Source organism: Marmota flaviventris, unplaced genomic scaffold (genome assembly GCF_047511675.1).
Source record: "Marmota flaviventris isolate mMarFla1 unplaced genomic scaffold, mMarFla1.hap1 Scaffold_428, whole genome shotgun sequence".
In the NCBI taxonomy this organism is placed as follows: domain Eukaryota; kingdom Metazoa; phylum Chordata; class Mammalia; order Rodentia; family Sciuridae; genus Marmota; species Marmota flaviventris.
The window spans coordinates 47,820-65,514 of record NW_027288258.1 but is presented as its reverse complement, the minus strand read 5'-3'; positions in this window follow the sequence as shown (position 1 = coordinate 65,514).

Sequence of the window (17,695 nt, the reverse complement as noted above, 5' to 3'; positions counted from 1 at the left end):
GTAGAGAGAGAAGATGTAAAGGGAGAGGAGGGGATGGGGGAGAGTAGAGGATAGGAAGGGCAGCAGAATAAAACAGACACTAGTACAGCAGTATGTAAAAACGTGGATGTGTAACCGATGTGATTCTGCAATCTGTATACGGGGTAAAAATAAGAGTTCATAATCCACTTGAATCAAATGTACGAAATATGATATGTCAAGAGCTTTGTAATGTTTTGAACAGCTAATAATAAAAAAAAATGCTAATTAGAAATTAGAAAATGAAGCAAGAAAGATGGTGGTGAGGGGAGTGCATTGCCCCCCGTGTGCTGCTTCACTGTGTGGGAGTATGACAAGTCAGGATGGCTAAAGGCTATCTTGTTAGGAATTTCCAGCAATAGTGGGGTGCTCTGGAACCTGGAGGAAGGATTTCCATCGCACGAGGTTCGGCTACGGGGACTCAAACGCGAGAGGTTTGTCGCACGGAGGGTAACACTGCTTATTCAGCAAATCGCCCCGCGGCTAGAGTCTGCAGCGTGCACTGGGAAACGAAGAGATAGCGACGCAGGGATACAGAGCTGCAGTTTCTGCCAGCCGTGAAAGCACCGTACTCAGGGCTGAATTCTGGGTTTGAGACGGGGGAAGGAAGCGGTCCATCTCTGTTCTCCACACCGGTCAGACCACAGAGGAGGCCAGTGGCCACCATGTTGGAAAGCTGACGTCACTATCCCTGTTTTCGACTGACCTCAGCTCATTCAGCCATAGAACAGGTAATTTCAGGCTGCCATTCACCTGCGGCTTGCAGACAGATTGCTCGGGCTCAGTGCCTGGGTGCTTCTTAGAACCTGCTCTTATCAGAGCGAGCACCGAGCGCGGGGCGGCCGAGTTCCGGCTCCCGGAACCGCCCTGGCCCTGGGCTGGGGAGCCTGCGGAGGCTGCTTCTTGGACCCTGCTCTTATCAGAGCATACATCGAGCGCGGGGCGGCCGAGTTCCGGCTCCCGGAACTGCCCTGGCCCAGGGCTAGGAGCCCACGGAAACTGCTTCTTGGTCCGGGTCCTGCTGAGGGCCGGTCAGGACTCACCCGTTGCTTTGGTTGCCCGGCAAGGGGAACGAAACGCTGCCATTCACATAGGATACCAACATGGCAGAGATCTGATGTCATCAGAAAGCGGTGGAGGAGAGAACTTCATCAATACCAGCGGCGACAGAAACAGTTGGTCTCCTGGTGGGGGGGTGAGGCACAGACACCCGAGTCTCCTCGATTTGTCGTCGAGCCAGAGGGGAGGAGCCGGGCCGCCGCCAGCACCTGGAGCAGGCCCAGCAGCTCGCCAGCGTGGTGACTGCGTGACCCCAATTGGAGAGGGGGTGGAGCGGAGCCGCCACCGGCGCCCGCAAGGTGGGCAGACCCGCGACCCAGTGGTACACGGGTGTGGTAGGAGGGGCAGGGCAGAGCCGCCGCCCGCGCTTGCAAGGTAAGCAGACCTGTGACAGACTGGCGGGTCAGGCCCAGTGGCCTGCCAGTGTGGTACACACGTCACCCCAACTGGAGTAGGGGCAGAGCAGATCCTTCGCCCACGTCCGGATCAGGCCCTGCCGGTGTGGTGGTCACATGACCAGAATTGGAGTGGGGGTGGAGCGGAACCGCCACCCGTGCCCGCAGGGTGAGCAGACCTGTGACCAACCTGCAGATCAGGCCCAGCGGTCTGCAGTCGTGGTAGGAGGGGCAGGGCAGATCCACCGCCCGCGCCTGCAAGGTAGGCAGACCTGCGACAGACCGGCGGATCAGGCCCAGGAGCCCGCCGGCGTGGTACACACACCACCCTAATTGTAGTAGGGGCAGAGCAGAGTCACCGCCCGTACCAGGAACAGGCCCAGCGACCTGCAGGCGGGGTAGTCACGACACCCCAATTGGAGTAGGGGCAGAGCAGAGCCACCACCCGTGCCCTAAAGGTGGGCAGATCTGCGACCGACCAGCGGGACAGGCCCAGTGGCCTGCCGGTACGACAGACACGTCACCCCATTTGGAGTAGGGGCAGAGTAGAGCCGCCGCCCGCGCCTGCAGGGTAGGCAAACCTGCAACCGACCGGCGGATCAGGCCCAGTGGCCTGCCAGCGTGGTACACTCGTCACCCCAATTGGAGTAGGGGCAGAACAGAGCCGCTGCCAGCGCCCAGAACAGGCCCAGTGACCTGCAAGCATGGTAGTCACGACACCCCAATTGGAATAAGGAGAGAGCAGAGCCGCCGCCCGCGACTGCAGGAAAGATACGCAAGCAGTATGAAAAGACAAGGAAAGAAAGGACCACAAGCAATGCAGGTCAACGCAACTTTAGAAGAGGTAACAGCTGCAGCAGATGGAATGTCAGATAAAGAATTCAGGATATACATGCTTCAGATGATCTGGAGTATCAAGGAAGACATTAGACAGCAAAATCAGACAATGAAAGATCACTTCGACAATGAATTACGCAAACAAATCCAGGAAGCAAAGGATCAACTATACAGGGAGATAGAGGTTATAAAAAACAAACAAACACAAATCCTAGAAATGCAGGAAGCAATAAACCAACTTAAAAACTCAATTGAGAATACTACCAGCAGAGTAGAACACTTAGAAGATAGAACATCAGACAATGAAGACAAAGTATTTCAACTGGAAAAGAACATAGACAGCTCAGCAAGACTGTTAAGAAGCCATGAGCAGAACATCCAAGAAATATGGGATAACATTAAGAGACCAAACTTAAGAGTCATTGGGATACAGGAATGTACAGAGCTCCAAACCAAAGGAATTAGCAGTCTTTTCAATGAAATAATATGAGAAAACTTCCCAGACTTGAAGAATGAGACAGAATCCCAAATCCTAGAAGCCTACAGGACGCCGAATGTGCAAAATCATAAGAGATCCACACCTAGACACATTATAATGAAGATGCCCAACATACACAATAAGGAGGGAATTTTAAAAGCTACAAGAGAAAGGAAGCAGATTACATTTAGGGGTAAACCAATCAGGATAACAGCTGATCTTTCAACACAGACTCTGAAAGCTAGAAGATCCTGGAATAACATATTTCAAACACTGAAAGAAAATGGGTTCCAACCAAGAATTGTGTATCCAGCGAAATTAAGCTTCAGGATGGAAGATGAAATTAAAACCTTCCACGATAAACAAAAGTTTAAAGAATTTGCAGCTAGAAAACCATCTCTTCAAAACATCCTCGCCAAAACATTACAGGAAGAGGAAATGGAAAATAACAATTAAAACCAACAGTGGGAGGTAGGACAGTAAAGGGGGGGAAAATAATCAAAGAGGAAAACAAACCATGTTTAGTAACATAAATAAACAAATATGGCTGGAAGAACAACCCATATCTAAATAATAACCCTAAATGTTAATGGCTTAAACTCACCAATTAAGAGACACAGGCTAGTAGAATGGATCACAAAACAAGACCCAACAATATGCTGCCTACAGGAGACGCATTTGATAGGAAAAGACATACATAGGCTGAAGGTGAAAGGTTGGGAAAAATCATATCACTCATATGGACTTTGGAAACAAGCAGGAGTGTCCATACTCATATCAAATAAAATAGATTTCAAGCCAAAGTTAATCAAAAGAGATAAAGAGGGACACTACATACTGCTTAAGGGATTCATCCCTGGGATGCAAGGCTGGTTCAATATACGGAAATCAATAAATGTTATTCACCACATCAATAGACTTAAAAATAAGAACCATATGATCATCTCGATAGATGCGGAAAAAGCATTCGACAAAGTACAGCATCCCTTTATGTTCAAAGCTCTAGAAAAACTAGGGATAACAGGAACATACCTCAATATTGTAAAAGCAATCTATGCTAAGCCTCAGGCTAGCATCATTCTGAATGGAGCAAAATTGAAGGCATTCCCTCTAAAATCTGGAACAAGACAGGGATGCCCTCTCTCACCACTTCTGTTCAACATAGTTCTCGAAACACTGGCCAGAGCAATTAGATGGACGAAAGAAATTAAAGGCATCAAAATAGGAAAAGAAGAACTTAAACTATCACTATTTGCAGATGATATGATTCTATACCTAGCAGACCCAAAAGACTCTACAAAGAAACTATTAGAGCTAATAAATGAATTCAGCAAAGTGGCAGGATATAAAATCAACACGCATAAATCAAAGGCATTCCTGTATATCAGTGACAAATCCTCTGAAATGGAAATGAGGACAACCACTCCATTCACAATATCTTCAAAAAAAAATAAAATAAAATACTTGGGAATCAACCTAACAAAAGAGGTGAAAGACTTATACAATGAAAACTACAGAACCCTAAAGAGAGAAATAGAAGAAGATCTTAGAAGATGGAAAAATATACCCTGTTCATGGATAGGCAGAACTAACATCATCAAAATGGCGATATTACCAAAAGTTCTCTATAGGTTTAATGCAATGCCAATCAAAATCCCAACGGCATTTCTTGTAGAAATAGAGAAAGCAATCATGAAATTCATATGGAAAAATAAAAGACCCAGAATAGCAAAAACAATGCTAAGCAGGAAGTGTGAATCAGGCGGTATAGCAATACCAGACTTCAAACTATACTACAGAGCAATAGTAACAAAAACAGCATGGTACTGGTACCAAAACAGGTGGGTGGACCAATGGTACAGAATAGAGGACACAGAAACCAATCCATAAAACTACAACTATCTTATATTTGATAAAGGGGCTAAAAGCATGCAATGGAGGAAGGATAGCATCTTCAACAAATGGTGCTGGGAAAACTGGAAATCCATATGCAACAAAATGAAACTGAATCCCTTTCTCTCGCCATGCACAAAAGTGAATTCAAAATGGATCAAGGAGCTTGATATCAAATCAGAGACACGCCGTCTGATAGAAGAAAAAGTTGGCTACGATCTACATTCGGTGGGGTCGGGCTCCAAATTCCTCAATAGGACACCCATAGCACAAAAGTTAATAACTAGAATCAACAAATGGGACTTACTCAAACTAAAAAGTTTTTTCTCAGCTAAAGAAACAATAAGAGAGGTAAATAGGGAGCCTACACCCTGGGAACAAATCTTTACTCCTCACACTTCAGATAGAGCCCTAATATCCAGAGTATACAAAGAACTCAAAAAAGTAGACAATAAGAGAACAAACAACCCAATCAACAAATGGGCCAAGGACCTGAACAGACACTTCTCAGAGGAGGACATACAGTCAATTGACAAGTACATGAAAAAATGCTCACCATCTCTAGCAGTCAGAGAAATGCAAATCAAAACCACCCTAAGATACCATCTCACCCCAGTAAGATTGGCAGCCATTATGAAGTCAAACAACAAGTGCTGGCGAGGATGTGGGGAAAAGGGTACACTTGTACATTGCTGGTGGGACTGCAAATTGGTGCAGCCAATTTGGAAAGCAGTATGGAGATTTCTTGGAAAGCTGGGAATGGAGCCACCATTTGACCCAGCTATTCCCCTTCTTGGTCTATTCCCTAAAGACCTAAAAAGAGCATGCTACAGGGACACTGCTACATCGATGTTCATAGCAGCACAATTCACAATAGCAAGACTGTGGAACCAACCTAGATGCCCTTCAATAGACGAATGGATAAAAAAAATGTGGCATTTATACACAATGGAGTATTACTCTGCATTAAAAAATGACAAAATCATAGAATTTGCAGGGAAATGGATGGCATTAGAGCAGATTATGCTAAGTGAAGCTAGCCAATCACTAAAAAACAAATGCCAAATGTCTTCTTTGATATAAGGAGAGTAACTAAGATCAGAGTAGGGACGAAGAGCAGGAGAAGAAGATTAACATTTAACAGGGATGAGAGGTGGGAGGGAAAGGGAGAGAGAAGGGAAATTGCATGGAAATGGAATGAGACCCTCAGGGTTATACAGTGGAGGGGGTAGAGAGAGAGGAGGGGAGGGGAGGGGAGAGGTGGGGAGGGGGGATGGTGGAGGATGGGAAAGGCAGCGGAGCACAACAGATACTAGTATGGCAACATGTAAATCAATGGATGTGTAACTGATGTGATTCTGCAATCTGTGTATGGGGTGAAGGTGGGAGTTCATAACCCACATGAATCAAAGTGTGGAATATGATATGTCAAGAAATTTGTAATGTTTTGAACAACCAACAATAAAAAATTAAAAAAAAAGAAAAGAGAAAAAAAAAAAGAAATTAGAAAATGAATAATAAGGAAAAAAAGACTTTTACAACCCCCCCCCCCAAAAAAATAATGTGCTAACCTGTTAATATGTAAAAATTTCATGTTTTTATATATCAACTAAAAATAAAGTTAAAAATGGGAAAAGAAAATAAAATAAAAGATGCATAAGCACGTAGAAGAAGCAGTCTGCGGCTAAAATAGTAGTGAGGAGCCATGTGGTACTGAGTTCAGTGAAGACTTGACCTCGCATCTTCAAGAATGATTCCCAGGCCTGGGGATGTAGCTCAGTGGTAGAGTGCTTACCTAGTACGTGTGAGGTTCTGAATTCAATCCCTAGTACTGCCAAAAAATAAAAAATTCCTCTCTCCACTTCTTGTTGTTTTTAAGGATCAGTTGTATACATTTTCTCCAGGTATTGATATGGCTTTCCACTTTTGTTATTTCAGACTATAGGCAAAACCTAGTGATAAAATAAATATTACCTGATTAGTTCTAATATCATTTACAAGTCCTTTCATGTAGGTATTCAGTTTGCTCTTGGTGTTATTTTGGGAATTAAATCAAGATTCAGCTTTTCAAAACAGAGCACACAGACTCCCAGGATGAGCAAAGCCATGACTAATGGTATATGAAGCAATAATTAGCATGTCTTGAATTATCTGTTTTTTTTCTAGGATTTCGGCAAATCTTTGTTTAGTTTTTCTACTTGAGCCAAGTTAAATTTTACCAGGTTAAAAATAAAAACTATATTCATTACAATGTACTCTAGTAATTCCTGTCATGGAGTAAGCAGCTAGTAATGTTGAATGAATGAATTATGGAATAGAATGCAAAATGATGTACTTCAAAAGATAAAACATGAGACTTCAAAGAAATTTCATTTTTGCCAACTACATCTTTGGACAGTAGTAGATTCCACATTACTTGATGTACTTTTGCCAGTGGGGCTCTCCTGGGTAAAAGGCTGAACAGGTTGTAATCTAAGGCAGCAGCACATCATTAAATAGTTATGTGGACATTGCCTGCTTGGGATAGAACCAAGGAGAGTGATCAGTCACATCTCAATGGAAAGAATGAGTTTATTGATGGTATTGTCACAAACTCAAGATACATGTGCCAAGAAGGAAAGAGATGCAATGTTGGATTCCAGACAAAGAAAATTATTGTGGGTTTTCAGTATTTGTGTGCTTGCACTTTGTTAGGTGTGTTGAAGTACAAATGAAAAGCAGGGGAACTGCCTCAATATATGGTGTTTGTCTTTTGAAGAATACACATGTCAGATGGTAAAAGTCGGAGACAATATGTGATTTGGTGTCAAAATGAATCACACACTTTAATAACTGTAGCGAGTGGTTTTTGAGAACATTGAATGGTAAGTAAACTTTTTCAGAAGAGAAGACATGAAAAGTAAGAATTTGTGTAACTGTATATATGTGAACAACAACAATTAGCTGTTTTAAGAACTGTGTCAAAGTGACATTTAAAAATACTGTCAAAAATGTATATTGTTAGGTTTTCAGGTTTCATTTTAAGTGGATTCATGTGAACTTTTGATGAAGTTACTTGTGTCAGAAGGTGGCTGATGGGTCATTCTGTTGGTTAAACTCATAATTGTTGGTTCAAGTCATCAAAAGACTTAAAAAATGGTCTATGATGATTTAATCTTACATCTAAACTTATTTTGCATTATCCTTTCTAAGTGACTGAACCTCAACCCAGTTTTCATTTTTTGGTCCAACTTTTAAAAATTTCATTTTCACAAGCACTATGGAAAGTAAGAAAGATACACACAAATTTATTTTGTCGTTGCTGATTGGGAATGTTCACTTTGAAACATCTGTTGACTAAGCTGACTTATTGAGCCAGTAAGGTGAGCAACTGATTCAGTTAACACTTGAGTGCTACTGGGTGCCAGCTGTCCTTTGTGGTAATGTGAATGTTCTTTCCCTCCTCACTGAGAAAAGAAGTAAAATAATGCAGTTTGGCCCCGTGTTTTCTGACCAGCACTTTATCCACTTGTAGCCACACCAAAATATAGGTTAGGTTCTGTAATAACCACTTTCAAAGACACTCCCCAATACACCACAAGTGAGCACACCAACATAAATGGTATTGTTTAGAGTCCTGAACCACCAAGTTAAGTGGCATTTCATTGTTTCTCAATTCTCTGATTGCAGCTAAATATTTTAGGTATATTAAGCCAACTGAGAAGAGAGCACTGGGTGGAAAAGGAGATAGGAAGGGTAAGAGAAACAGACTGATTCATACTCTAGGAAAAGTGTAGTCTCTGAAAGAGGCTAATGAGAAAAAGGGTTGTTTTCAAAGAAGTAAGAGAATTGTTTCCCATAGTTAACCAAATCTTTTCATTTCCTTAAACATTTAATTGATGTTTTAAAATAATTGTTTTGTTTTCCTGCCTATTGGCTTTTTCTATGAGGCATTTGCTCATCCTAAGCATACTTAAGAATTTGCTCTTCTACTTCCACCTCATCTCTACATTTGCAACAATTTTTCTTTGAAAGAACACTCTGGCTAGTTTTTCTGACTTTCTTTACTTGCACAGAGGTGAAGAGTATTTACTTTTGGAGATGTTTTATTGTTGAACCATTTTTATATGAAAGATGCACCCTGGGATTCATTGAAAATAAGTTGGAAACAAAGTATCTTTAGTTCTCCCCCTTTTTAAAGATAAATTATTTAACCCCCCCCCCCCAAAAGCAGGAGGCAGGGGTGGGCCATAAACTATCTCATGATGCACTTATATGCCAATACTAAAATGAATTTTTATAGCAATAACAAAATCAGTGATTAGAAAATGGGAAACAATAGCTTTGATGAAGTTCATATTTTAAGTAAAATCATATTTGCCACTACTCTCTTTCCTTCCTATTATTAACTAATTTTATGGGATTTTGTTTGGGATAGGAAGTCTGCACATTTGTTTATATTGTGGGAAGGTTGGTGTTTTTCTGTCTATCTTCATTGGAAATCAATTGGTAATGAACTTGCATACTTTGAGCCAGTGCTGAGGGGCTTTAGCACAAGAGAAAACAAGAAATAAGAGTGAAGATTTAGTATTTAAAAAATTAATATGTTACTTCACCAGTTATGTTGGCACATTTCTTAGTGTGCAAATGTATGGTACAGTTGTTTAGAATGAGGGATTGAAATAGTCATGCACAAGTAGTGTGAATTTGAAGAAAATTCACTGAACCTGTCTGATCCTTGTCTCATCTGTAAGGGTGGGGATAATAATATTTAATGATTCATTTTTAGAAATGGAAAATAGTTGAGTTATTGGTTAGTTACAGTAAAGCTTTTCACTGGGCTTTGCCTATAAATGTTTCCTGCTGCATCTTATTCCACAAGCCCTACACAATTGAATTCCATTGCTGTATATGTCTCCATCTTCCTTTGTTATTATATCATCAAAATATCTAAACCCAGAAAAAGTCAAAAGTTTATTTAGCAGTGTGTATCTCCTTTAGTTTGCACAATGTTGCTCTGGGTTCCCACCTGTGGCAGCCAACCTGCCTCAAGTTAGCATAATTCTGAAGAGTAGAATAGGGAGCTCCTTATCTCCCTATTTGATCAACTGTGGCCTCTACTGCAACTGCATTTCAGTTCAGCTTCTCCCTTGCTCAGTCATGCTTGCTCTACTCCCACAAAAATATTGTTCCTTGGAGTTCTTCCCAGCCTATATACAAATCCGTCTCTTCCCTGGGAGAACTCAAACTAAGGCATCTTATACAATGATTTAAATTAAAGAATCATGGTGACTCAATGGCAGATGGTAGTAGATCAGACCCGGCTGAGAGCAGAATTTGGTCAGGAGGGTCTTGAGCTAGTGCCTAAGCTAATTCCCACTGACCCCAGGTTGTGCTAACAAGAGTGGTTCTGGGTGGGCAGTGGAATATGTGGGAGCATTTTTGAGTGTTTGGATACACCAAAGTGGGTAGGAGCCAGTGATACTAGACATTTTCTGATATGTATAGTCCCACAAGACAAAAAGCTCTTCCAAATGCTGCACAAATTTCTGATGTTTCTCTAGACATTTATGACAGTGGAAAAACATGTATAAAATTGAGTGTAGAACTTCATTCCATTTTACATATAAACTCAAAGTTTGTTTTGTAAACTTTTAATATCCATTGAGGGTTTTAAGAGTGTAATTGCCATAAAAATGGAGGAAAGATTACACTTTTTTGTGTTCAGAAATGTATCAAGAGCTTATCAACATTTAACAAAATAGCATTATTGATTCCAAGGCTTTATATTATACATGAATTGTCAAGACAATGTATATATTTTATACATTTGTAGTTCTTGAATTATAGTGATTCTTCTTATAAGTGTAATAATTTGCACCTTATTATGTTAGTAGTACTTGCATATTTCACATATAAATATATGTGAATCAATTTTATTACACTCGTGTTTCTGCTTTTTAGTTATGGTATTGAGTTTTTTCCAAATTGCATATATATATATTTAGGTCATGCTATCTGTAGATTTTATCTCAGGAGAGTAAAGGAATTAGAACTTTTTGAAAAGTGTAAATGAAATCACAATAAAATACTTCAGACTCACTAGAATGATTACAAATTAAAGACAAATAATCTCAATAGGGTGGGAATGTGGAGCAATTGAAACTCTCACAAATGATTCTGGAAGTGTAAAATGGTATAATCATTTTGGAAAACAGGAGTTTCCTATAAGTAAACAATTCATTTTCTCTAGGACTTGGTGATTTTATTCTTAGGTATTTATGCAAGAGACTTAATGTCTGTCCAAAAACAAGTTCTTGTTCAAGACTATTCATAGCAATTTTATTCACGAAAATCCTGAACTAGAAACAACCTAAGCTATCAATGGGTAACTGAACAATTTGTGTTATTTTCATACAAAATTCTACTCAGCAATTACAAAAGAACACCTCCTGGTATACATTAGAAAACAGAAGAGTCTCAATTTTTTTAGCAAAAGATGATTTTTATCCTTTATATGAAGTTTCAGGAAGCAAAACCTATGTTAAGAAAACTGAAATAATGCTTGTCTCCGATATGGAAACTGACTGGAAACGATTTGAGTTGGTGGAAATGTATATATTTTATAAAATCCATAATCCATGTGTTAATATATGTATTTAGTAGTATGTCTATTATACTTCCATTAAAACAGAGTATTGTGGGGAAAATAAAATTGGGAAATACTAGAGATAAGGACTTAACAGGGTGTGAATCATTGTTCTAGGACATAAAGAATTTCCACCAAGCTCCTGTCAAAGGATGAAGAAGGGCTTGGGGTAGGGTAAGGAAGTGACTCAGTGAAGACTTTTGAGATCTTAGACAAGGGAAGGTCCACTGTTCCCAATTGTAGTTGCCAATTTTACTTGAGAGATACCTTTGTTGGATGCCTAGGTGGAAGAAGACACATCTTAGTGAAGGTCAGCAAAGATCAAGGAGACAGAACACAAAATGTGGACACTAAGCTTCCATGTCCTGTGTCATTTATGGAAGGAGAAATAGAAAGGGAAGATTCATTGACAGGACAACAACCCTGACAGGGTGTTTAAATTGCCTGGATATTTACTTGAAGTCACTCTTTAACACTGATGGTGATTTGTGAGATTCAGTCTGTAGGTTGAATTTATTTTTTTAAATGATGATAATGGAGATTTAAGGATAAATTGGGTAGAAAATAACAACTACCCCACTGCTGAGTCATAGAGCTATATAATCCTTACCAAGTTGTAGGAGATTGAGAGAATAATTAAAGCGCTGGGCTTAAATTTGTATCAGTGCTGGAAGGTGCCTCCTAGGGAGCAAATCACTCAGCTAGTGAGTGAGCAGAGCCCAGCACTATTGAAGAGTCCCGTGAACACGGAAATCTTGTAGGTCCTGCAGTTACACTTCAACAATATTCATTATTTATCAAAGACAGGAACTGTGTTGAAGTAAATGCCATAAATTTATTTTTTAATATTGTTTATGATGAAAAAATAAGCACATCTTCAGTTTCTCTGACATGGTTGTGAATGAGAGAAATGAGACTAATGTGACTTTCACTCTCAATTATCATATGAGGCCAATACATTATCATCAAATAAGAAATCTTTTTGTTCATTTTTCTAAGTATAAAATGTACTCATAATAACTGTACACTGGATATATAATTAATGGTAAATTTAAATGCCTCTTTTGATCATATGAAAGACACTAAATAGAGTAAATTTTCTGGAATGGGCAGTGTTCATGAGCACCACTTACAGGTTGAAGTTTTTATTGTGTTCCAGCTGCCAGTACTATTATCTGTGACTGGCTCCTGAGAGCAAAGGGACACAAAAATAAAAAACAAAAAAACAAAAAAGGGAAAACTTTACCCTCCCCATTCTAGATTCTTCTTTGAGTTTTGTTTCCCCTCCACAATCTTCCTGCCTTTTCTTACCTTTCTGTATCTTCAGCTACTTGTATTTTTGTTATTTGCCTAGAGTTTACAGATGTTTGACAGAGGGTCTCAAAGGGTGGTAAATTGCCATAATGGTATGGAAAATTGAATGGTATGGTTTTCGTTGTAGGGTTTTATGAATTTTTGAATAACCACATGGAGTTTTAACCTCCTGTAAGCCTGATTTATTTGAGAAAAAATCCTGGTCTCTTAAGTGGGTTTCTCTCTTGTATGGTACTTTTTTTTCCCCCACAACTGGCATCTGTAGTTTTTCCTTGGATCCTGTGCTTTCTTGAATTCCCTACTTTCCCAGAATTCCTGATTTTTCCAGTTTACAGTTGTATTGAATTTAAACTTCATCTTCTTCCCCATTTATCCAAGATTCTAGAGGTAAGGGATTCCTTATTTTCTCCTTCAACTCCATTGAAAGGTGAGAAATAGATAGACTCTTGACCTTACCTTCTTTTAAATATTTTTTTTTTACTTGTCAATGGACTATTAATCTTTTAAAAGAAATTGAACCCAGTGCCTCACACATGCTAGGTATGTGCTGTTCCACCGAGCTACATACAACCCCAGACCAGACCTTGACCTTATTAAGGGGTGACCTGAGAGTTTCAGACTTTCCCAGATAAGTGTAAACCAGTGTGTTTACTTTTATGATAAAATAAAATCCATATAAATGAAAATTTATATTCCTTTTCTAGATCTTTTTAAGGGTCCTGTGTATTTCAGGTTCTATACAGATGTTTGGCTTAAGAAACATTATCTACCTCATTCCCTAACAGTTACAGGGAAGATATTCTTTTTTAAATATATATATATTTTATATATATATATTAGTTATAGGCGGACACAACATCTTTGTTTGTATGTGGTGCTGAAGATCGAACCCAGGCTGCACGCATGGCAGGTGAGCGCGCTACTGCTTGAGCCAATACCCATCCCAACATTCTTTAATCCTTGCAATGACATCCATCAAATTCAGTCTATAGGGGGCATACTTGATCCTTCCCTTCTCAAGATTCTCAAGGTTAGGAGACTTCTGCCCATTTTTGAGAGGAAACATTAAAATTAACATTTAAAATATAATCAGTCCTTATTTTCAGTGGTTCTCTAAGAGCCCAATGCTTTGTTCTCTTTCTTTTTTCCTCTGGAACTTTTTGCATCTGAGCACATCATTGAGTATTCCCTAATTTTTAAACTTTTGCTAACTATGAATTAATGTTTTGTCCATTTAATTACTGCAAGATTTTTTCTGCTCTTTGGAAATGTTTTCTTATTTATTTTATAAATCAAATAAATGTATGGTAAAAATCAGAAAAATATACAAATCCTATGTACACTGTCACACAAATATTCCCAAAAGGAACAGTACTAAGATCAAGGGAAAAGAAAAAATGCTAACATCCCAGAAGTGCTCTCATTTACCTGTTAAGTTACTGCATTATTCCTTGAAGGTGAACACCCACCTTCTAAAACCATCATTAGTTGCACCTTTTTTCGAATCATATAAGAAAACATGCAATAAGTGTCTGGCATGTTTCCACTGAATATTATATTTCTAAACTTGTGTATGTTTTTCAGAGAATTGTAATTCATGCTTCTTTATAGATAATTTGTTTCATAATGTGAAATATCACAATTTACTTATTTATTTGGATGTACATGGATATTGGTTTGTGCTATGGTTTGGGTAAGTGTCCTCCAAAAGACCCCTGTGTTGAAAGCTCCATCCCTACTCCTTAGTGCTCTTGGGAAGCAGACCACCTGTCGGGTCTAGATGGAGAAAGTTAAGTCATCAGGGCCATTCCATTGGGGAATATTAGGACCCTGGACTTTTCTTCTTTCTCTCTTTTTCCTTCCCAGATGCCTTGAAGGGAGGAGCTTTACTCCACTACACACTGCCCATCATGAAATAATGTTTCACTACAGCCCATAATCCACTGAGTCAAGTGACTGTGTCTGAAAACTCTGAAACAATGATCCAAAATGGACTTTTCCTTTCTTATGAATTTATTATCTCAGGTATTTTGTTATAATAATGGAAAGCCAAGTAACACAGGTTGTTTCCATTTGATGACTTTGTATGGTGCTACCCTTAAAGGCTTATAAATCTACTAAAGTTTTATTAAATATTCAACTGTTCAATTTCTGTGATGTAATTTTATTGAGTGATACATTATGGATAGAACTTTGTTGTAGTGGTGGTAGTGTTACTGTACTGGGGAATAACCACAGGGGAGTTCTACTACTGAACTATATCCCCAAGCCTCCTTTCCTTTTCTAAAACTTTTGACACAGGGTCTCTGTATGTAGCTGAGGCTGGCTAGAACTTGCTATCCTCTTACCTCAGCTTCCTAGGTCGTGAGATTACAAGTGCATGCCATCCTGACCAGCCTGAAAAAACTATTTTTTCATCTAGTGCAAACTGTGATCTGTTAAATTATTAAAAAGAAGTACCTATTTATATAGGACTTCTCCATTTATTCTATATCACATTTGAATATCCACATTGATTTCGAAACCAAAGAATTAAAATTTAAGTACAAGAATAAAATGATTTTTAATGTTTAATTGATCCTGAATTTAATTGTGGGTATTGGAAAATACACAATACAGAATTGCTGGGAGCCATTAGCCAAGTAGGTATGACAATTTCCTTGCCAGCGTACCCCATGTTGCAGTGACATTGAATGTAGGTGACCTTGCTCAAGGACCAAGGCGAATTAGGGCGTTCCCGGTTTAGGTTCCAGGTTTAAGGTTTAAGATTATTCCTGCTGGGAATAGGGCGTATCCTGCTGCCTGAGTTCCCCTTGAGTTCTCACGGGATTCAGACAGTATATTTTGGAGATAGAAGCCCAGTGGAGGTGGATTTGGGCAGAGAACGTGGATTTCCCCAGAACGTGTTTGTAGACGGCTGGTGTGAGTTTGGGAATAAAGAGCTGCTGTTTGAATCTACAAGCTGAAGGAGCCGTCAATTGGCTTGGTGTCGTGGCATTTCTGTATCCTCCTCCCTTCTGCTAGTGATGGTCTAAAATTTGGGGGCCAATGGCTTATGCTGGACAGGTAGTCAGTGACGGGTATGATCCAATTGCAGTGGTATCAACCTAAGACAGGAGGCTGACGCCTAAAGGTCAGTTTTCCGATGACGGGTAAGAACCATATGTTGAATTGGACAACCTACCAGGCACGGTCCTTAAGCCACATTAACCTCACTCCCCCACTGGCACCAAGGCCAAATTTGGGGGCCAACAGAGGTGAGGCAAAGAACCTCACCCCCCCCCCCACTGGTGCATAGACCTATCCACAAGTATGGCTGTATGCTGGACTGGTGGTCAGTTACGGGTATGATTCAATTGCAGTGGTATCAACCTAAGACAGGAGGCTGATGCCTAAAGGTCAGTTTTCCGATGACGGGTAAGAACCATATGTTGAATTGGACAACCTACCAGGCACGGTCCTTAAGCCACATTGCTTGTTGTTTAATTAATCAGAAGGGGGGAGATGCTGGGAGCCATTAGCCAAGTAGGTATGACAATTTCCTTGCCAGCATACCCCATGTTGCAGTGACATTGCATGTAGGTGACCTTGCTCAAGGACCAGGGCGGATTAGGGTGTTCCCGGTTTAGGATAATTGGGTTTAGGGCGTTCCAGGTTTAAGATTATTCCTGCTGGGAATAGGGCATATCCTGCTGCCTGAGTTCCCCTTGAGTTCTCATGGGATTCAGAGTATTTTTTGGGAGACAGAAGCCCAGTGAGAGTGGATTTGGGCAGAGAACGTGGATTTCCCCAGAACGTGTTTGTAGACGGCTGGTGTGAGTTCGGGAATAAAGAGTTGCTGTTTGAATCTACAAGCTGTGTGGTGGCTCGTGATTGTGTGCCCAGCCAGACTGCGGCAAAGAAAGAGTATTTTAAGAATCATTTCATGAAGACTCAGTTGGATGTTTAGGGAATTTCAATAATTTGAAATCCTAGATTTTTCAGTGAAAAATTTATACCATGAATGAACCAAACGTATCCTAGAACTTTCTTAGGAAACACCTGTAATATGATTTGTATGTTTAAGTTATTAAAGAAAAACATCATAGCAAGATACATATTCCACATGAGGTACATTGTCATATTTCATTTATGAAATTTAAATCGCTTGGTTATATATTTCTTCACTTTTGCCTTACCTTCTTTTCCACTCCCTCTTCTACTTTCTCTCACCAAATCCAATTTGATTTCTAAATCATGTCGATTCTGTCTTTAAGATGTGTTCGTTTCCTTTCTATCTCATTATTTAAGCCAATTATCTGCTCCAGTGAGTTAAGAACTAGAAAGAATGAATTTCATATTGCAATCTTCAGCCACACATGACCAAAGACAAGGCATCAAATATTACTCCTCTTTATTAAATGTGACATCCCTAATATCTTGTTTTTAAAATACTGCTTTTGGGCTGGGATTGTGGTTCATTGATAGTGTGCTTGCCTACCATGTGTAAAGCACTAGGTTCATTCTCAGCACCACATGTAAATTAAATAAGATAAAGGTCCGCTGACAATTAAAATATATATTTTAAAAAACACTGTTTTTTCTTTCACAACTGAATTAATGAAACTTCCTCTACCCTCTCAATAACTAGTTGCATTTTATACATAAATACTAGTGTATGTTTTTTCAAATCCCAGAATTGCAATGTGAATTTACTTTTAAGAAAAGTCTCTGTCAAAATACTTTCACATTGAAAAGAAACTCTTCTGTTCAGTGTGGATACAGGCATGAATTGCTTTTCTGGTGAATATGCTTTATTATTTCTCAAATTTTGTTTCTAATTATTTGTTCAATTAGACCTTCTGTCCCAGTGAAGTAAATTTAATAAAAATCATTTTCATTCATATGGTAAGAACCAGCTAATAGCCTTTATAAGTTCCCAGTATGTCATTTCTCTCAAAAAATATTTTAAAATCATCTTTATGCTCAAGGACTTACCACTTTATGCCATTCCCAAACAATTCTTCCTTGGTTTAGAGTGGCTCTTTCTGAGAACACTGAATTGCTGCTATAAAATTTTGTAAATTATATATT